Raw genomic sequence first — 22840 nt, 5'->3', positions numbered from 1 at the left:
CTCCGCCAGCCATGGTGGGTGTGTATCGCGAAAAGTAGTGCGTATTTCAAGGTGTAATTTTCATAAATTTGACGTCCGTAAGACGAAAAGTTCGTAAGATAAGTTGTTCGTAAGCTGAGGTCTGACTGTACTGTCAAAAAAAATAAGAAATGCAATAAGGCTTTGTGTTAGAACACTGGTGTCAAAGTTCAGGCCTGGGGGCTAAATCTATCCCGCCACAATTTTATTCGGCCCGCGAAAGCAAACCAAACTTGTGAACTACCATGCTCAGCTATCGCGCTAGCTAGCTACCTAGCCACCGAGCCAGCTAGCTAGCAACCGAGCTAGCTAGCTAGCTCATGAAATTCTGTGATGCTTGCTAAAGTCTGAACCAAATGTTCCCATTGTCCCAAGCAAACCCCAATAACAGTCATTAATTTTGACTTCAAATTTGAAAACTAGTTATTCATTAATTGCTTGTGCACTCTAAATATAATATGTGGAGGGGAAGCAACATTCTAATGCCTTCCCCAAATTCATAACAACCCCCTAGAGGAAACGTTAAGATACAAAGTGGCCCGCGCCAAAAAATGAATTTGACAGCATTGATCTAACATTGAGCTAGCTAGCTATCATCACACCACCATTTTTGACAATTAGCATAATATTTTTCTTCTGAAATTTCACATCGACCCTACATATAATGTGACACACACTTTTCCAAAAAAATTGAAAGTCAAATATTTTCTAACAACGATGTAAATATAGTATGTGCCATTTTTTAGCCTGTCGTGCTGCCCCCCCCCCCCCCCCCCCCCCCCCCCCCCCGTGTGTTTCATATCCATATTGCCGTGATTCTAATTAGCGGTAAGCCATTAGTTTAGAACGAACTCTTCATTACCTTTTATGAGTAGAAGGCCAACAAACTTTCAAGCTTTGCTGCTGTTTTATCGCCGATGCACATGCACCGAGCAGATTAAAAGTCATAAACGGCAGTAAACTCAGTTTTTTCTCCTCAGTGTGGACCAACAAAGTGTGAACAAAAGCCCACTGTGTCATCGGGTTAGGATTAAAAAAAGAAACAATCAACAAAAAGTGCAAATAGTTGTTTTGGAGTACAAAGTATACAATCTTTAAAACACATAAGTAATTTCTGAATGGAAATTTACAGACATGATTTTCAATTTGTCACTGTTGAGCCTCAAAGTATGACGACCGAGAGTCACAAATAACTTTACGGATCACGTCTGCATACCTTTAGCGTACCTTTAGCATACTTTTATTTATTCCAGCACCAGGTAATGATTATCAACTTGCACTCACTTTTCACCGCGGGTGATTATCCCCTCCCCACCCAACAGCTCATGACCGACTGATAAGGAGCTTGAGAAAACAAAACCGCTTGAAAAACAAACACACTAACACCTGCTGGATGACCGTCGGAATATATGTGCGTGTGTGTATCGGGGGTGGGGGGTGTATATGTGTCTGCATGACACCATTTTATTATCTGTGAGTCATTCAAAGGTGATTTTCATTCAAAAGTAATTCAGTCATTCAAAAGTAATTTTAATTTAATAGACTCAAGCGGTGAGTGTCATTCTCGTCAAGTGTCCCTGAAGTTTTGCTCTTCTAAGTGGAGTACACACAGATAATCGATTATCGGTTGTTCCTAAAAGGATTAATCCAAGCATGTGGTGAAGATTTTGCGTCGTGATATACGCACTCTGAAAAAAGTTAAGGGAAAAAGTTGAAAAGGTTAAAACTGTTTAACATTGACGATCAGATATCCTGACACACCCCTTGTTCAACTACCAGGTTTTTGCGATATGATTAAAAAAATAAATACAGTAATAATAGTACCTAAATAAATCCATAAATATTTTCCTACCATTTATATCCTGAATAAGTCAATTGAAAAATAATTTTTGGAGAGGGGTAGTAAAGTAAAAAAAAATTAAAGAAAAAATAATTATACAAAAAAATACATTAATAAACACTAAATAAATAAATACTTTGTCTACCATTCACATCCTGAATAAATCAATTGAAAAATACATTTTGGAGTGGGTGGTAAAATAAAACACATAAATAAACAAACATTCATACAAATAAATAAATAAATAAATAAATAAATAAATACATACTTTTTCTGCCATTCATATACTGAATAAATCAATTGAAAATACATTTTTGAGAGAGGTAGTAAAATAAAGTCCAAAAGATAAAAATTATACAAATAAATAAATACATAAATAAATAAATACAAGACAAAAGACATCAGATGATCAAAATTTTTACACATTCATGAGTGATTCGAAACTCCTGTAAATGTTTCGATGAAAAGGTTTCTTCAGCCGTCATCTGTACTTCTTGTTGTAGAGGGTGATTAAAATCGAAATGTAAGTACACAATACTTATTTTTTGATTCTAACCATCCTCTACAAGACAAACTAGGAGTTATCAGAACCCTCCAGCATAGGGCTAGACTAATACGAACAAGCGTCGAAGGTAGAGAAAAAGGAGTCAAAACATATCAAGAGAGCACTCACAAACTCTGGGTACCCTCAGTGGCCTTTTAACAAATGTCAGGGAATGAAACCAAAAATTCTGAAGATATAAAAAGGAGAGGAGTAGCAGTACCTTACATTGCAGGAGTTTCTGAAAACCTACTTATTTCAAACGGATAAACACTTTAGGGCAAATAGTGCATCAAAAAGATAGGCTGCCAAATGAAAAACAAAGTCATGTAATTTATTCAATACATTGTAAGAATGAAAATTGTTAAGTGCAATACATTAGGGAGACTAAACAAATTCTCAAAAAAATACTTTATCAACATCGCAGGGATAATACTAGTGGGCCTCAATCGGCAGTACATATGCACCTAAAAGCTAGCAACCACTAATTTGACGACAATGAGGTTAAAATCTTAGCTAAACAACATAGATGGTTTGAAAGGGGAGTAAAAGAAGCGATTTTCATAAAACAGCTAAATCCTTCACTAAACCGATATCGTGGTGGGAGGTTCAATTTGGTCGTTTGTACAAGAGCCTGCTTAGGCGACATAGGATTAGTAATGCTGATGAGGTGATACCAGAGCAAATAGGGCAATCAGGCCAGTCGTTAGTCAGGACAATAGGAACAATCAGTGGAGCCGCAGGGAGTAGTCCTCTGCTCCCCCAACCTGAGACCTATCATAGCAGAGTCCGGCACCGCCATGTCTGGACAGTAGGTATATATATATATATATATAGGGCCGAAACTACCAGTAAGACTTTAGTTCGCTGAAGAAGCATCTTGAATAAGAAGCGAAACGTCCGACACCTTCAAAGACGTACAGATGACAGATGAAGAAACCTTTTCATCGATGGACCATTCCTGTACGACTGAGAGCTTACACAGACGTCCTGTAAATGTTTGTATTCCTGTTCCAAAACGCAGACACGCACAGACACACACACATACACACAAAAAAAACTTTCCACAGACGGGTCGCAGAAAGTTTCGCTCCCCACTCACAATTCACTTCAGATCCATTCATACACAAATGTGTTGAGGTTAACGCAAAGGACCATGTCTGCCAACCTTCCACAGTCGTGAGGTGAAAAGGTTACCCCCGTCCCTGTTCGGTGCTCAGGAACGCGAGTAAACAATCTGCCCCTTCTCATGCAGTCACCCTCACATTTGTAAAGTGTCCTTGAGAGCTTTGAAAGGCGCTTCAAATAAAATTTATTATTATTATTATTATTATTATTATTATTATTATTATTATTATTATTATTATTATTATTATTATTATTATTTGGGTACATAAAAATAAAATGTAATAAAATAATAATAATATTAATAATAATAATAATCAAATAAAAACAAAATTAAATTAAACTAAATAAAAAACGAATGAAATAAAATAAAAATAAAATAGAATTGAATGATAATAATAAATAAATAAAATTTAAACACAACAAAACACATCAAAACAAAACACAAACACAAATACAAATTCAAATAAAAATACAAATAAAAATACAGATAAAAATTAAATAAAAGAAATATATGTGTATAAATAAAAATACAACTAAAAATACAAATAAAGATACAAATAAAAATACAATGAAAATAATAAAATAATATAAAATTGAAATGGAAATACAAAAAGAAAAAGAACATAAAAATAATAGAATAAACTAAACTAAACCAACATGAACTAAACCAAAATAAAATAAAATAAAATAAAATAAAATAAAATAATGAGCTAAAGGTTTGAAGTCATGAAAAAAGACACATTACTTTTATTGGATGGGTCTTGGGGGTTGGAAGGTTGCAAGGAGTTGATTAATTACATTTGTCGTGGACGAGCCCAGGACATAATAAGGAGAATAAGGAAGGAGGAGCAGAGGCCCACGAGCTGAGCTCGGATGATTATTTCTTAGCACAGTCAACAATGAGACGATAGTACAATGAGATAAGACCCGCCGGGTCGGAAGTCAAGAGTGCAGAATGAGTTTTTTTAGTGGGTGGGGGGCGATGGGATGTAGCTAATTAGTCCTAAACGGGGGGCGTGTGAATGAGAGGAAGGTTCAGACACACGTAGGGCTGCTTATCAAACACAAAAAAGAAAATAAAAAAGGGCCAGCGGAGAGTAGTCCAACATCTGTTGCTCTCTGGGACACCCATGGCGATGTTACCACCATCCCAAAATCAAATGTTCATCTTTACATGAGATCCTAAAACCAATACGCTTGATTACAAAAAGTCAAAATGGACAAATGATGGTTTTTGTAACATAAAACAATCATTAAAAAAAATATTTTTTAGCCCATGAGAAGGAAGGTACACATACTGTGTGTCCAAGAGACCAGGTGGAAAGGGAGCAAGGCTCGAAGCTTAGGGTCAGGGTTTAAGTTGTTCTATCATGGTGAAGACAGAAAGAGAAATGGAGTTGGGGTTATCTTAAAAGAGGAGTTTGTTAGGAATGTCTTCGAAGTAAAAAGAGTATCAGATAGAATGATGAATCTGAAGCTAGAAATTGAAGGCGTGATGTTCAATGTTGTTTGTGGGTATGCCCCACAAGTAGGATGTGAGCTGGCGGAGAAGGAGAAATTTTGGCTGGACTTTGATGAAGTCATACAGAACATCCCGAGAAGTGAGAGGGTTGTAATTGGTGGAGACTTCAATGGACATGTTGATGCAGGAAACAAAGATGTTGAGGAGGTAATGGGCAGGTTTGGACTCCAGATGAGGAACGCTGAAGGACAGATGGTGGTTGACTTTGCTAAGAGAATGGAAATGGCTATTGTGAATACTTCTTTCAGAAGAGACAGGAACATAGGGTGACATATAAGAGTGGAGGCAGAAGTACACAGGTAGACTACATTTTGTGTCAACGGCGCCATCTAAAGGAAATCAGTGACTGCAAAGTAGTGGTTGCTGAGCGGTTGCGCCTTTCGGCAGCATGAATATGCCAGTACTGTTTTTGAATGGGAGGAATGTCGGAGCCATTTGACTACCATCGCTGGACAGCTCTGGGGCCATTGTGCTTTTTTGCGCCTGTAATGGGCAGCATCTTCACAGCCCCGCTTTGTTCAGTGGAAAGGTCAGTGCTGTTGGACAGTCTGCGGTTGGATGCATGGCTTGAGGAGCCCGCGATAAGAAGAAAGCAGCGTCAGCGCAGAGCGCCGATGCGTATGTGGAACTGTCGCGGCTTGGAATTGTAGCGGATTTATGTGGGACAGGAGATGTGAGACAATGTCTTTTCGTCAATGGATGCTACAGCTTCGTGTTTGCTTTCAACATTTAGCTTGTAGTAGACATACAAATTCCACCATGACGTTCCTGATCCACTGCTGACATGGATGCTTTGATCCTCTCCTCTTTCAACTAGAACTGCTTCATGTCATCACAAAGAGGGTACAGCAAGTCCTGAAGAATGAATGACTCTGTGTCTTTGAGTTGTCATATTTGTTATTTTTTCAATTTGTTTTTCCCAAGATGGCGGCGCGTGAACACGCAGCGGCTCCCCTCTCTCGGCAAATTGGCGTTTTCATGTTTATGTTTGTTAAAGTAATTATAAGTGCCTTGCATGCTGGGTCCGAGAGGACAGTAATTTCATCTGTGCTGTATGTCATGCATATTAGCATATTTGACAATAAAGCTGACTTTGACTTTGGTGAGAGTTTAGCCAGACAGCATAGGTTGGTGGTGTGAAGGATGACGCTGGCAGTGAGGAAGATGAAGAAATCAAAGGGTGAAGTGAGGACAAAATGGTGGAAGTTGAAAAAGAAAGAGTGTTGCATGACATTTAGGAAGGAGGTAAGACAAGCACTGGGTGGGCAAGAGGTCCTTCCAGATGACTGGCAAACTACAGCGAACATAATCAGAAACACAGTTCGGAAATGACTTGGTGTATCGAGTGGAAGAAAGGTAGATAAGGAGACTTGGTGGTGGGATGGGGAGGTGCAGGAGTGTATACAGAGAAAGAGGTTAGCAAAGAAGAAGTGGGACACTGAGAGGACGGACGAGAGTAGACAGCAGTACAAGGAGATGCAGCGCACGGTTAAAGTAAAGGTGGCAAAGGCCAAACAAGAGGCCTATGATGACTTGTATGCTCACCTAGACAGCAAGGAAGGTGAGACTGATCTTTACAGGCTGGCGAGACAGAGAGACAAAGATGGTAAGGACCTGCAGCAGGTTCGGGTGATTAAGGATAGAGATGGCAATGTATTAACAGGTGCCAATTGTGTGATGGCAAGATGGAAAGAGTAGTTTGATTTGAATTGATGAATGAGGAAAATGAGAAGGAACAAAGAGTAGAAGACGTGACTGTTGTGGACCAAGACGTAGCAAACATTAGCAAGGGTGAAGTGAGGAGGGCACTGAAGAGGATGACGGGGGAAAGGCACTCGGGCCTGATGATTTACCAATCGAGGTATGGAAGTGTCTTGGAGAGGTGGCGGTGGTGTTCCTGACTGGGTTATTCAACAAGATATTAGATGGTGAACAGATGCCTGAAGAATGGAGACGAAATGTACTAGTGCCCATTTTAAGAACAAAGGAGATGTGCAGCGTTGTACTAACTACAGAGGAATAAAGTTGATGAGCCATACAATGAAATTCTGGGAAAGAGTAGTTGAAGCAAGACTAAGAGCAGAAGTGAACATTTGTGAGCAGCAGTATGGCTTCATGCCAAAAAAGAGTATGACAGATGCAGTGTTTGCTTTAAGAATGCTGATAGAGAAGTACAGAGAAGGTCAGAAGGAATTGCATTGTGTCTTTGTAGATCTGGAGAAAGCGTATGACAGGGTCCCCAGAGAACAGCTGTGGCATTGCATGAGGAAGTCTGGAGTGACGGAAAAGTATGTCAGAGCGGTGCAAGACATGTATCATGACTGTAAGACAGTTGTGAGGTGCGCTGTCGGTATGAGGAATTCATGGTGGAGGTGGGACTCCACCAGAGGTCCGCTCTGAGCCCCTTCTTGTTTGCTATGGTGATGGACAGGCTGACAGACGATGTTCGACAAGAATCTCCTTGGACCATGATGTTTGCAGATGACGTTGTGATCTGTAGCGAGAACAGGGAACCCGTGGCGGAGAAACTAGAGATGTGGAGCTATGCCCTGGAAAGGAGAGGAATGAATATCAGTCGCAGCAACACGAAATACATGTGTGTGAATGAGATGGATCCAAGTGCAAGAGTGATGCTACAGGAAAAAGAGATAAAGAAGGTGGAGGATTTTAAGTACTTGCGATCAACTGTCCAGAGCAATGGAGAGTGTGGAAAAGAGGTGAAGAAGCGTGTCCAGGCAGGCTGGAGCGGCCGGAGAAAAATGTCAGGTGTGATGTGTGATAGAAGGATTTCAGCTACGATGAAAGGAAAAGTGTATAAATCAGTGGTGAGACCAGCCATGATGTTTGGACTGAAGACAGTGCGACTGAAGAAAATACAGGAAGCAGAGCTGGACGTAGCAGAGCTGAAGATGTTGAGGTTTTCTTTGGCAGTGACCAGGTTGGATAGGATCCGGAATGAGTACATTAGAGGGACAACTCATACGAGAGGCTTTGGAGAGAAAGTCAGAGAGGTCAGACTGAGATGGTTTGGACATGTCCAGAGGAGAGAGAGTGACTATATCGGGAGAAGGATGCTGAGCCTTGAACTGCCAGGCAGGAGACCGAGAGGAAGACCGAAGAGGAGGTATATGGATGTGGTCAAAGAGGACATGAAAGTAGCTGGTGTGAGAGAAGAGGATGCACAAAACCGGAATAGATGGAGGACATTGATTCGATGTGACCACCCCTGAGAGGAAAAGCTGAAAGGAAAAGAAGATTTTTTAGCCCATGATGTTCTAGTAGGCTTTTCACCACACGTGACGTGCAGAGAGAGACAAAAACTCAATGTGAGCCAAAAATATTCACAACATTTCTAGAATTCCGGATTTCACTTAGATACCTGTGATTTAAAGGACTTCCGACGCCTCCGGACAAGTTGTGTCCATAATTTGTAAAATCGCTTCAAATGACTTCTACTGTGCGTATTTTACAAAGATTCCACCGCATATAGCTATATTTTACGTTTTAACGTGACGTCACGTCACGGAAGGAATGCCCCTGAACGTGAAAGTTCAGTTGTTGGGGATACTTGTATCACTTTTTTGTTTCCTAACTGTAGATTCTGTAGCAGTCCTTTCATCACGTCAATGCGTTTTATGCGGTCAATGCGGTACTTTGTTTGGTCTGACAACTTCGTCTTGATCCGTGTTGATGGCAAAATTAGAAGGAAAACACATGAATAACGCGATGGTGAATCGTTGTGTGTTGCACCGAGACAACTATTTGATATTCGCTGACAAAAATTCCCAGGAGACAAATCAGCCCATTTCCATGGAGCTTTGTCGCCATCTTCTGCATTTTTTGGGTGCTACATTTCTCTCCAGATGCCTCAAAATGACACGGAATAAATTCTTCAATCGATTGCAAACATGAATGCTTTCCTCTTTAGAACGATTTGAATCATATTTATAACTGGATGAGTAACAAGAAAGCATCTTCTCGGAATCTGAAGCCATTGTTTTGATTCTCAACACCACGAACAATGGGGGGGGGGGGGGGGGGGGCTTCTGAAACTGGCCACTTCCGGGTTCAATTTGAAATAGTTTTAGACACTTTAAGTCATTTTTATTGGTGTTTTGAATTTGACTAAAAATATCATCCTGCGTGTTTTGGGTATTTTAGATGCTATAAAACGTTTTTCTGATGTCAGTTAGGAAACAAAAAAGTGGTGTCGGTTGTCCTTTAAGGTATAAGCCAGCGAGCTAAATAGAAAGCATTCCAAAATCCGGAATTCCGAGCAAATTTCTAACTTCCAACAAAATCACAGAGCTATAAATTGGATTGCAGCCTCCAAAATAGCAAACGCACAGTTAGTCGATGCTATCTCTGAGCGTCTCAAAATACGCATTTGAACATTAGCCTTAAAGGACAACCGACATCCTTTTTTGGTTTCCTAACTGAGATCAGATAAAACATTTTATACCATCTAAAATACCCAAAACACGCAGGCTGATATTTTTAGTCAAATGAAAATCACCAATAAAAATGACTTAATGTGTCCCAAAACTACTTCAAAAATGACCCAGGAGATGCTGAGTTTCAGAAGGTCCCGCCCCCTTGTTCATGACGTCACGTCAGGACGTCTTGCCTTGCTCTAGAATCAAAACAATGGCTTCAGATGCATAGAATATGCTTTCTTGTAACTAATCCAGTTATGAATATGATTCAAATAGTCCTGAAGAGGAAAGCATAAATGTTTGCAATCGATTAAAGAAGTCCTCCCGTATCAATTCGAGCCGTCAGGACTGCAAAAAAAAAAAGAAAATGCACAAGATGGCGCCCAAGCTACGTTGGAAATGGGCTGATTTGTCTGCTGGGAATTTGTGTCAACTAGTATCAAATAGTAGTCTTGGTGCAACACAACGATTCACCATCGCGTTAATCATGTGTTTTCCTTCTAATTTCGCCATCAACACGGATCAACACGAAGTTTTCAGACCAAACATAGTCCCCAAAATTTATTGTGTGTCGCTTTCTCGGTCAGTGACAATACCTACCGTGATGTCACGGTGATGAAGGACTGCTACAATGTGTCTTTTTGTCGGTCGGGGGTGGGGGGTTCCTTTCATGACATAACGTGAGGACTCGTCACCAACTCAAAAACAGGACTTCCTGAATAATCAGCGTGAGTCTTAAAACATAAAATATAGCTATATTGGAAATCTTGGAATCGTGGAATCTTTGTAAAATACGCTCAGTAGAAGTCCTTTGAAGTGATTTTACAAATTATGGACACAACTTGTCCGGAGGCGTAGGTTGTCCTTTAAAGGACATCACTTTTTTGTTTCCTAACTGACATCAGAAAAACGTTTTATAGCATCTAAAATACCCAAAACACGCAAGCTGATATTTTTAGTCAAATGCAAAACACCAATAAAAATGACTTAAAGTGTCCAAAATCTGCAAAAAAATTGAGCTACGAATTGGGCATTTTCAGAATGTCCTGCCCTCAGTTCGTGACGTCACCCCAAGACGTCCCGCCTTGCTCGAGTATCAAAACAATGGCTTCAGATTCGGAGAATATCCTTTGTTTTCACACATCCAGTTATGAATATGATTGAAATAGTTCTGAAGAGGAAACTATAAATGTTTGCAATTGATTAAAGAAGGTCTTCAGGGTCATTTTGACAGATCAAGACTTAGGCGTAGTATCACAGAAAAGGCAGAAAATGGCGGCAGAGCCCCGTTGGAAGTAGTTTTATTCATGAGCTTGGAATTTTTGTCAACGAATATCAAAGAGTTGTCTCGGTGTAACATACAACGATTCACCATTGCGTTATGTGTTTTCCTTCTAATTTCGCCATTAACACGGATCAACACGAAGTTTTCAGACCAAACAAAGTACCGCAAAATGCATTGAGGTGATGCAAGGTATGTCCTTTCTCGGTGAGGGGCGTTCCTTTAGTGACGTAGGGTGATGACTCGTCACCAACTAAAAAACAAGACTTCCGGAATATTCAGCGTGAGTCTTCCTTGTAAAATACACTCAGTAGAAGTCATTTGAAGCGATTTCACAAATTATGAACACAACTTGTCCGGAGACGTCGGTTGTCCTTTAAGCTAATTTAAGAATCAAAGATAAAAGTAATGAGTCTTTTATTTTCTTTATATTTTTTTGTTGACATTTTCATGACTTGAAACCTTTGGCTCATTATTTAGCTCATCCTTCTTTGTACATCCCTCCTTTTAATAGCCTGCTTACAATAGCCTGCTTAGGCAAAACAGGTTAGGCAACTTTCGCAATGCTGATGAGGGTCGTTATGCTGATGAGGTGATACCGGTGGGAGTGGGGGTAATAGGCCAGTCGTTAGTCAGGAATGTAGGAACAATCAGTGGGGCCACAGGGAGGGGTCCTCTGCCCCCCCCAACCTGAGAGTAGGGACCTATCATAGCTGTGTCCGGCGCCACCATGTTTGGACATTGGGGATATATAAATGGGGCCGATACGACCAGTCAGACTTTAGTTCGCTGACGAAGCCTCTTGGATAGGAGGTGAAACGTCCGAAACCTTCACTTTTGTACAGATGACGGCTGAAGAAACCTTCTCATCGATGGACCACTCCTGTACGACTGAGAGCTTACACAGACATATCTCTCCTTTTATTTCCATGGAATCCACATCATTCTATCCAGCGTGTCACGATGGAAGCAGTCCAATTAGCCACAATGGCGCTCGGCCACGCCCGCCAATTCTGCTGTGCGGGCTTTCATTAAACGGCAAGTCGAACGACGAGGACTAGCGCCTTTCATCTCAAGATTGCGTGCCGACTCCTATTTATGGTCCGCCTCATGAATCCCGACATGCGTATTTGGAATGAGGAGGGGCGGCATCTTGTCAACAAGGACGAAAGGTCGTCGACAGGTGATGCTGATTCACAGCCTGTCAATTCGGACGGAAGCCAATAATTCAGAGGAGGTGGAGTAGACTTGCATATTCTTGTTCGTTAGCGAGCTTTAGCAACAGCAAAAGGGTTTGACTTTTGTTTATGTTGCCGAGCAAGCTCAGTGTTAAAGATTGTTTTTTTTTAACGTGGCTAATTCCCATCTTCAATTAGAGGTTCAGCGATTTTCTATAAATTACGAGGCAAAATAGTCAAGCAAAAATTCATAAAATAAAATTCCACAGAGTTCATTCTTAGAACCCTTGCTTTGCTTTTTGCTGAGCCTTCGAGCGGATACATTCCCTGCCCTTGTGTTTATCTTTGCTTAGTCTTCTAGAAAATAAGTTCAACTGTTCGAGCAGGCTGTGGCGTTTCACAGGGTTCAATCTTAGAGCTCCTGTTTTGCTTTTTGTTGAACCTTCTAGCAGATAAATTCAGCTGTTCTGGCAGGCTGTGGCGTTCCACAGGGTTCAATCTTGGAGCCATTGTTTTGCTCTTTGCTGAGCGTTCTAGCAGATAAATTCAGCTGTTCTCGCAGGGATTTTGTTTAGCCTTTTTTTGGTTTGTTTTGTTTTACACCAGAAGCGTTTCGGCTTTGTGCTTACATTACCTATTTGGAATTTTTCATATACCTCAACTAAGTAAAAAAAAGTTCCTGTGTTTAGGTAGGCTTTCTTACTGCGTCAAATCGGCTCAAAATAAAGCAATATCATGTTGGTTGTCATCAAGATGAGGCTTTCTGAATATCAAAAATAAGCATGTCATTTATGAAGGGTTAACGTCGGGATTAAATTTAAAGTGATTTTCGTGAAGCAAAATGAGGTCATAATTCTAAACACACACTTGGACAAAATCCTCCATCTGAGGGTTCCTTGCTTGGGGTTAATTTGAGGGGGATCGGTTTGGGCTCGCCGTGACAGAGGGTGAGGAGACAGGTTGAGAGGAGGGGCTGTCCCACGTTGATATATGTTCGTCCAATACTGGATGGAGGTGGCAGGCGGCCGGATTTCAATCCCCCTAATTGAGCCCTGTTTCCCTTAAATGACATCCTTTCTCAGTCCGTCGGCCTTCTGCTAGTGCCGGCCTTCTGCTAGCGCCATTTCTGTTCCGACGGTCTCGCCTGTGCCACAATTTCGCTTCATTCGCTGGAAAACCGGGAGCTGATTTTGGCAAGCTCAACTTCACTGATGACAAATGATTAGCCCGTTACGCTCCGTCTTACTCAGAGTCACCTCTTTATCTCTTATCTGTCGGGGGATAGGAGGGGAGGGGGTTGATTACACTTTTCACTAAGTTCTCATAGTGTTCACATAACCTGCGTTTGCAAGGCCTAATGTCGGGAGATAAGTCGCTAATGATGTGTGAGAAGCGATTTACTTGTCGCCGTTAGCTTCGCAGCTGCTTGGAATCACACACATTCATTAATACGCAGGTGCGCATACCAGCTGTGTCCTGTTGAAAACACACACATGGTTAGTCATCGCACAGGTCGCTACGGCGGCATGGATTTTAAAAAGTCTACACACCCACGTTTCCAATGTCAGGTTTTCGGGATGTAAACACATGAGAGCGACGACGGATGGCCTCTTTGGGCTTTGCTCAGAATGAACAAACACAGCGGCGGCCAAATCATGTGCCTACAATTGAAGTTTAGATGTTCTGGTAGGTTCTTCTCTGAAATGTTTTTGCTTCTTTGAAGATAGCTGAAAGTGTTGCGCTAACGCTGTGTCGATATATTCTAAACTCCCTCCACTTCACTGAAGACCTTATACCAAAGGTGTCAAAGTCAAGGCCTGGGGGCCGAATTTGGCCCACCAAATCATTTTAATCGTCCAGTGAAAGCAAAAAAATCCATTCTTATGAATCGAGCTAGCTAGTTAGCGATCAAGCTAGCTAGTGAGCTGCCTAGCTCTTTTTATATTCAGCTAGCTGGCTAATCCCTTACATCACATGTGTCCAAGTCAAGGCCAAACCTGGTCCGCCACATCATTTTATTCGTGTCACATCCTCGTCAGCGCCAGGAGCGTGCCCCTCTCCTCCTGTCTCATCCTCCTCCACCGAGTATTTTGGATCCAGCCTTTACTACGTCCCGTCATCCTGTCACCACCCCTCGAGCGGACGTGACATAATACACCGGCCAACTATGGATCTCGCTGGTGGAGACAAATTCGTATCCGCCTTAGCCCATCAGGCGGAGCGTTCGAGCCAGTTGGCGCAAGCGATTGCGGAGAACCGCCACATCGCGTCCTTGCTGGCTCAACGTCTACAGGAGGTCGAGACACGACTCTCTACCCTGATGGCCACTTCCTCCCCCCGTGAGTAGTCGCAAGGCATCCGTGCCTCACCCCTCACATTACAAAGGCGAACCCGGGCGCTGTGCTCATTCTTAATGCAGTGTTCGCTGGTTTTTGAACAACAACCCTCCGCCTTCATTAGCGATGAGGCTAAAGTGGCTTTCATAACCAGCCTGCTCACGGGCCAGGCCGGGTCATGGGTGTTGGGTAAAATTCATTTATCTTCGTCTGGTTCGGACTTCGTCGAGTTTCTTGATGAAATGCCAGTTGAGTCGATAGTTGGTACACAGCAAAAACTACTTTATTCAGTAACAATCGAGAGAAACATCTGTAGTTGGAGCTGGACAAAAGAAGAACCAACGCCTGCCTCTTCAGGGTTAGTTTAAAGAATACCGCGACAGTCTGTTGACCAATCAGTTGCGGACAAGTCGATCTTCCGTCCAATCGGTTACGAACAACTCAGTGTTGGGAGGGCCTTAGACTGAATTTGCCTGTTGCAACAACTATTGAACTAATATGCTTGATAATGCTATGTAAACTAAATTAAACATGCAATAATCATAACATGTACTAAGTTAAACATGAAATAACATAATATGTTTACTAATCTAAGCATGAAATAACATAATATGTTTACTAATGTGCATAAGCACTCTATCAATGGGTATTGGCCGTCCGGTGTCCCAGCCCGAACTTTGCAGTTCCTACCCGGAATTTGTGGCCGAGCTTCGCCAAGTGTTCCACCACCCAGTCATAGAGTGCGAGGCCGAGGGACTCCTTCACGACTGCGTGCAAGGAACGCATTCGGCCGCTGAGTACTCCATCGACTTCCGCATCCAGATAAGTTTTTCTGTGGGTGAGCAGCGGCTATCTATCTATCTATCTATCTATCTATCTATCTATCTATCTATCTATCTATCTATCTATCTATCTATCTATCTATCTATCTATCTATCTATCTATCTATCTATCTATCTATCTATCTATCTATCTATCTATCTATCTATCTATCTATCTATCTATCTATCTATCTATCTATCTATCTATCTATCTATCTATCTATCCAGGCGGCCCGGAGTGGCTACAACGATCGAGCGCTGAGAGGAGTGTTTCGTCACGGACTGAGCGCCACTCTCAAAGACGAGCTCACAACCCGCGACGCGGGCACCACCCTCAGCGAGATGATCGACGTAGTCATCTGCCTGGACCATCGCCCACGAGGGACCTCCGGTTGGACAAGACATCGGCCAAACTGGGTCCACGGTTCGCTTGTCCCTTCCCCATCGAGGCAATCCTCAGCCCGGTCTCGGTGAAGCTCCGGCTGCCACCCACGATGAGGATGCACCACGTCTCCCTCCTCAAGCCTGTGGAGACCAGCCCCCTGGCTCCTACACCCCCCCCCCCACACACCCGGATGGTGGACGGCGGTCCTGTCTACACCGTGCGGGAGATAGTAGACTCTAGGCGAATGGGCAGGGGATTGCAGTACCTGGTCAATTTGGGAGGGCTACTGTCCCGAAGAACGCCAGTGGGTCCTCCGTTCCTGGATCCTCGACCCATCTCTCACCCGGGCATTCCATTTGGCTCACCCCTCCAAACCGGGTGGTCCGCCAGGAGGCTTCCCTTGAGGAGGGGGCACTGTCACATCCCCATCAGCGCCAGGAGCGTGCCCCTGCACTCCTGTCTCATCCTCCTCTACTCCTGGAGCGGGCCCCTCCCGTCCCTGCTTTCCGGACTCACTCACCTGTTGCCCATTTCCTTAATTGTGCCTTCTGGCTATAAAAGCCACCCTTACCGTTCGGTCTGCACCGGTGTATTCTCTGAAGTTCCCCGTCACCCAACCGCACACGCAGGTCTGTTTCGTTGTTCTCCTCCTTTGCCTGATTTTCTGTTTTCCCTCATGTGTCTCAGTAAAGACTTTTATTGAATCACTGTCTCCACCGAGTATTTCGGATCCAACCTTTACTACCTCCCGTCATCCCTCGAGTTCTGTCACCACCCCTCGAGCGGACGTGACAATTCGGCCCGCAAAAGCAAAAATCAAATTTGTGAAATTCCATTGTGCTTGCTAAAGTTCGAACCAAAATTTCAAATTGTCTCATAATAATAATAATAATAATAATAATAATAATAATAATAATAATAATAATAATAATAATACGTTTCATTTATAAGCGCCTTTCAAAACTCTCAAAGTCACTTTACAGTCACAAGATAAGTTTTTCTGTGGGTGAGCAGCGGCTATCTATCTATCTATCTATCTATCTATCTATCTATCTATCTATCTATCTATCTATCTATCTATCTATCTATCGGCTATCTATTAGCTAGCTGGCTAGCTTTCTATCTATTTAAGTTATTTCCGGGTGCAGTGAATGCTGGCGCATGTGCCGCATTTATACCACAATAAGTCATTATTCTCGACTTCAGATTTCAAAAGTAGTTATTCATTAATTTGTTGTGCATTGATTAGGTAAAAAAGTGTGATACGGGGAGCAAATACAATAGCTAGATTAATAACGTAGAAAGCACACAAATTGAATAAAGATCAAGTTGGAATCATACCAAGTCAAATGCCAAAGAATACAAATGAGTTTTGAGGGGCATTTTTAAAATGGACAGCAAGGGGGCTTGCCAAATTCTCAGTGGGAGGTCATTCCAAACAAAGAAGCTAATTGGTTGAGCATGTTCAGCAATCCACAGATGGTGCAGTAGAGGCCTTTTTTTAATCTTTCTTATTAACCACTCCCCTTAACCCCTAAGGGGCGTGGTTACGCCTTCCTCTATTCTGGCCTATATTGACCGTGATAATGGCTACGAATTGATGAAGCCATTTGTGGCACGAGGGCGAGCTGGGAGACCGACTCTGTTGCATCCTTTGCTGTCATCAATCAAAGTCCTTCCGGCCTCAGGCCTCCCCCTTCCACCCTATCCAGACAGCAGTACTCACAATGCCATGACCAAGTGGGGGTCACTTTTTCTGTGCCTTTAAAGCGCAGCCTTGAGACAGGGGTTATTGTCTAGCTAAAGAGCAAGGCAAAGAATGACGTACATAGTGATAAGCGGGGATGGTTAGTGCTCAGTAAGCAGCAGTAATGTTCTTTCTTCAAATAAGCAAATGAGGAGTGTTGCTCAACAGTGTCTAAATAACTTTTGAGACATTACAACAATGTCACGGTGACGGGTTGCCTGTATTTAGGGTTGACTACGTGACCAGATTTGAATGCTGAGACTTTTTTGAGGGGATATTTGATTTAAAAAGTTTAAGTGCCACTGTTTTGATCCGTAGTTTAAGATTTTTTTTACAGTGTCGGTATTTTGTGGCACTGCACTGCCGCCCACAGTAATGTTTTGGTACTTTGAGTGACGTCTGGTTTGGGGAAGATTTGCAATTGTCGGTGGAGGCATCTTTGTAAACATGGTGAGGTCAGTGGAAGTCGCTTTTTATTAAATAAATAAATCGGTGTCAGATTAACGTGCTTAAATTTGTATGTTTTTGGGGGGAAATTAAGAGTTCAGATTTGTAAAATATATTTACTAAAATTTTGAATAAAACTACAGCTAGGAAACAATTGGAGGAATAAACGAGTCCGTTTTTTGGGACGGCGTCATCCCTTCACCACTGAAAAAGAAAGGTGGTGTCTCTAGTGGCATCATAGAATGTTATTAAAATGCCTCAAACTTGAGGACGACCCGTTTTCTCGACGCTTTTATTCCACGAACGGTTCCCAATAAAATGGCTTGTGCAGATTGGTAATCATAACCAGTCGTTCGGGAAATTTATGGCCTCGACATTTTTTGCCATTTAAATATTTTACGTTTACCGCGGCCATATTGCGGCGTTCATCGAACATATGTAAATTCGAGTGACGTCACAGTTGTAGGCTCAAATGTGTCTCACTAAATTAGGAGGGTGCAGTTTTGAATAGTTATATTTGTCTCCAAACGGTGCCGCCAAACACCAGCGAAACTTTCAAAGACATTTAACATCTCTTTGGATCTCGTTTGGATTCGATGGAACCACCCTGAGGAAACCGTTCTGCCTTCGCGTATGAGATCGACCCCCGTTCGCTCTCGCTCGGTTTTGGCGATCCAAGGGTGGGGTGGAGGCCTGCCGGTCGTGTCTCCTTCCTTTCCCAGACTTCATCGACGGTGGGAACTCGTTTTCGCTCAGCCCAAAATGGTCTCGGTGCTATTTTTAGCTCAATCTAAAGGGCCTCTCTCCCCGGGGACCTGCTGCCGCCGGGGCTCGGCAAGCCACGGAATGTAGCCCTGGACAAGTCGTCCCAGATGTGATGGAAAACATCTGGACATCGCCGGACTGCAGGGTCCGGCCGGGGTTGTTCGGACCTCCTTGTTGATACACGGCTCATAAATAAAACCACATTCAGCTTCTCAGGAATGCGAGAAGGAACAATCGGGCGATTTGGAACTTGCGAGGAGAGGTAGCAGGCAAAAAGTCTTAAAAAGTGCCTCGTAAACGGAAATGAGGATTATAGAAAACAGACCTCGCGATAATTTACTTTTGTCTTGAAGTATCCAAACATCCAAATTGAATCATCTCTACAAAGATTTCAAGGTTAAAATTTTGAAAACTGTGTGGAAAATATTCAGAAATATAGAAAAAAATACTTTCATTCATCATATACATGCTGACAAATTGTTAAAAACCAGCCATGTCCAAAACCACTGAGTCATTTGGAATGTTTTTTTTGAGAACTTTTTTTTTTCCCTGGAAAAAAAACTTCAATGCACTGAAACCACAATAAGTGAACCGTGAAGTAGTGAGGAATCACTGTACAGAGTGCAGAGAAAAAAATCTCAGTAAAATTGTTATTTTTTTTCCTCAAAAAAATCACTGAAGTTTAAAAATGTCTAATTTCCAATATAAAAAAAGTCCCACTTTTACTCATCCAGTGAGAATACGTTTTAAACCGTTATACCCTCAACCATTCAGAAAAAAGCCATGTATCTATTAGCGAGCTGGCACACTTTTTATCTATTTGAGTTATTCCGGGTTGAGTAAACACTGAACGGCTAGCGAGATAGCTATTTGCTATATATTAGCTATCTGTTGTCTGTCTGTCTTGATGGCTATCTAGCTAGCTATCTATTAGTTGTCTGGCTTGCTGGATAGCTATCTAACTGACTAGCTATTAGCTATGTGGCTATCTATCTATTTAGCTAACTCAGATAGAAAGCTAGCTCGTTAGCTAACAGATATAATAATACATTTCATTTATAAGCGCCTTTCAAAACTCAAGAACACTTTACAGTCACAGGATATATTTTCTACGGGTGAGCAGCGGCAGCCACACGCGACTAGAGCGGATTGCTAGCTAGATAGCTATACACCTAATAGCTAGCTAGCCAGCCATATAGCTAATAACTTTGATGTATTTGCTATCCATTAGCTAGCTAGCTCACTTTCTATCTATTTGAGTTATTCCGGATTGAGTGAACGCTGGCGCATGTGGCTGCTGCTGCTCACTCAATAGAAAAACTAATCATGTGACTGTAAAGTGACCTTGGGAGTTTTGAAAGGCACTTATAAATTAAATTTACTATTATTATCACTCAGCAATAACTTACGCTACCTTATGTACGGCGAGAAAACGACGTAATGTGTTGCCGTAAATGACAAACGTTACCATGCTAACCATTATTTATGACTAATCTTTATTTGCAAAAAAAAAAAACGATTGCTTGTATCTGTTACAGTGGAACAATGCTGTGTTCTGTCTTAGGAAACAAATAGTTTTCTTCATGTTAGGCACAAAAGCTGCTGTAAAGCCACAAGACACCAGGGAGGAAAATGTGAGGAAGCAACTGCACCCCCCTCTCAAAAAAAAAAAAAAAAAAAAAAAAAAGAACACATGTTCCCCAAGCAGTAGTCTCAGTGTCATAGGTGACATTTAAAAACACGACTCCACTTTCCTTACCGGTAAATATCAATAATCACGTCAACAAATATTTTTGTAGAATATCAAAATCCCCCAAAAAATTGGATTAGACGCCCTGCAATTTAAACACATTGTCATCTCTGTCTAACTCAGTGGTGTCAAACATACGGCCCCCGGGCCGGAACCGGCCCCCAATGAGGTTCAATCAGGCCCGCAGGATAATTTGAAAGTGGAAAAATGCATAAAAGACATGGAATTGATATTTTTAATTCACTGCAATTCATGGCTTATCCTCTAAGGGGCACACTCGTTCTATCAGAGTAGAAGACACGCCGCATCTCTGAGACAGACTGAAAACAGCAGACGGTGTCAATGCGCCATCTGCTGCTTGTTACCACGTTGTTAATACCTTGGTCTCTGCCTCTCTGCTACACCCTCATTTTTGACAACGATACTAGTGCAGCGTGTTCTACCGGAAACAAATTCCTTGTGTGTTCTACATACTTGGCAATAAAGATGATTCTGATTCTGATTCTGATTAGCCAAAATGTCGTTATCCAGACGGAGAAAAGTAGATAAGGAGTGTAGAATTTTCAAAGAAAAATAGACCACGTCCTATTTATATACAGAGATGCACGCAAAACCTTTGTGCTTGGTGTGTTTGCAACAAGTTTCTGTATTGAAGGAATATAATATTCGACGCCACTATGAGACTCATCACAGAGAAAGATATGACGGGTTGCAAGGACAACTGAGAAAAGATTAACGAATTGCTGGCAGGAATGAGGAAACAGCAGTCAACTTTCATCCGGAGCCGAGAAGTCAATGAAGCAGCGATAAAAGCCAGCTACCTAATTGCTAGCGAAATAGCATTAGCATCGAAGCCGTATTTCGACGGTGACTTTGTTAAACGATGCATGATGAAGGCGGCTGAACTTGTATGTTCCGAGAAGCGCCAAGCTTTTGCCAATATTAGCCTGACGAGGAATACTATAGCAGAGAGGATTTATTGCATTTTCCGTGGCAATTGACATCACAGACGTGGCCCAACTGGCCATATTTATTCGAGGAGTTGATGAGACATTAACTGTTACTGAAGAGTTTCTTGAGTTGGTGCCAATGATGGACACCACAACAGCAGAGGATATTTTCAGCTCTGTCGTTGCTGTATTGGACAGAGTTTGAGTGGACCGGTCCCGCGTTGTCAGCCTGGCTACAGACGGCGCGTGATCCATGTTCGGAAAGAAAGCAGGTGACGCGACAAAGTTCAAAGACAAAGTACAAGCCCTTAATGGAGGAGATCGTTTCTGGACATTTCACTGTATTTTGCACCAGGAGGCATTGTGTCGCAAGTCGCTGAAAATGGACCACGTCATGGAGGTGGTTGTTTGCACTGTACATTTCATCCGGTCCAGAGGTCTGAACCATCGTCAGTTTGACAAACTTCTCAGCGACAGCAACATTACCCACAGCCTGCCATACCACACTTTAATGTTAGTCAGCAGCTTCAAAACAAAAGTCTGTGATGGAATTCTACTGTTCATACAACTCCATAAATTTTGAGTATGTATTGTATGTATATGTATGTTTCATGTACGAAGGTGACATATTTACAGGACAGGTGAACACTTTCATTACACATTTAAAATCACTCTCCTTAGTTTGTAAGGTGTACGCAGGGATTACATTTAGATTTTATATGCGTATGTGTAAGTGGTTTAAAAATTCCCTTTCTTTAAAAGTCTCATTTAATCTTAAAGTGGTGTACTATATTTTTTGGATTGGATTTGCCTTTATTATTATTGGATTTGTCTTTTTTAGTACCAATTAAAGTGTTGTGCCTTTGTACAATCAGTGGGATCAGTTGCAATGCATATTTGTGAATGATAAAAGTAAATTGCACATTTGTCTAAGGAAATATGAGGTGTTTCATGAAATGTTTTGTAAAAGGATAGTTCATTAAATGTCAATATTTTCCTGATGTTCTTGTGCTTCTTTACACCAAAACAAAGGAAATACATGACATTTTTGCTATTTTTAGCAGAGTATGGTATAATTTTAATGGTCCGGCCCACTTGACATCTCCCTAGGCCGTATGTGGCCCGCGATGCGAAATGAGTTTGACACCCCTGGTCTAACCCTTTGCCGCCATCTTAAGTATAGCTGTATAGGCTATCTGGCTAGCTCACCATCTGGCTAACTATCTGTTAGCTATATATTAGCTAGTTAGCTTTCTACCTGAGATACTTCTGGGTTGAGTGAATGACAGAGTCATTCATTCTTCAGCACTTACCCTCTTCGTGACATGGAGCAGTTCTAGATGAAAGAGAATTTGATTCGTTTTTTTTTTAGGTTTCTTTTTTTTTTAACAATAGCCGCAAATGAATTTCTCTGACCCCGCCCCCCAAAAAACAATAACTTACATTTATTATATCGATGAAAAGCTTTCTTCAGCAGTCATCTGTGCTTCTTTGAAGGTGTTGGACGTTTCGTTTCTTATCCAAGAAACTTTGTCAGCAAACTAATGTCTTACTGTTTGAGAAACCTTTTCATCGATGGACCACTCCTGTACGACTGAGAGCTTACACAGATGTATTACATTTATTATATTGAAGTATTTTGTTTCTGCAGATTCGGCTTACATTAGCTGGCTATCTATTAGCTATCTAGCTGG

The sequence above is a fragment of the Hippocampus bargibanti genome, linkage group LG08 (genome assembly GCF_051943395.1).
Source record: "Hippocampus bargibanti isolate YZ-2025 linkage group LG08, ASM5194339v1, whole genome shotgun sequence".
In the NCBI taxonomy this organism is placed as follows: domain Eukaryota; kingdom Metazoa; phylum Chordata; class Actinopteri; order Syngnathiformes; family Syngnathidae; genus Hippocampus; species Hippocampus bargibanti.
The sequence above is the reverse complement of the archived record's forward strand: the minus strand, read 5'-3'. Positions refer to the sequence as shown.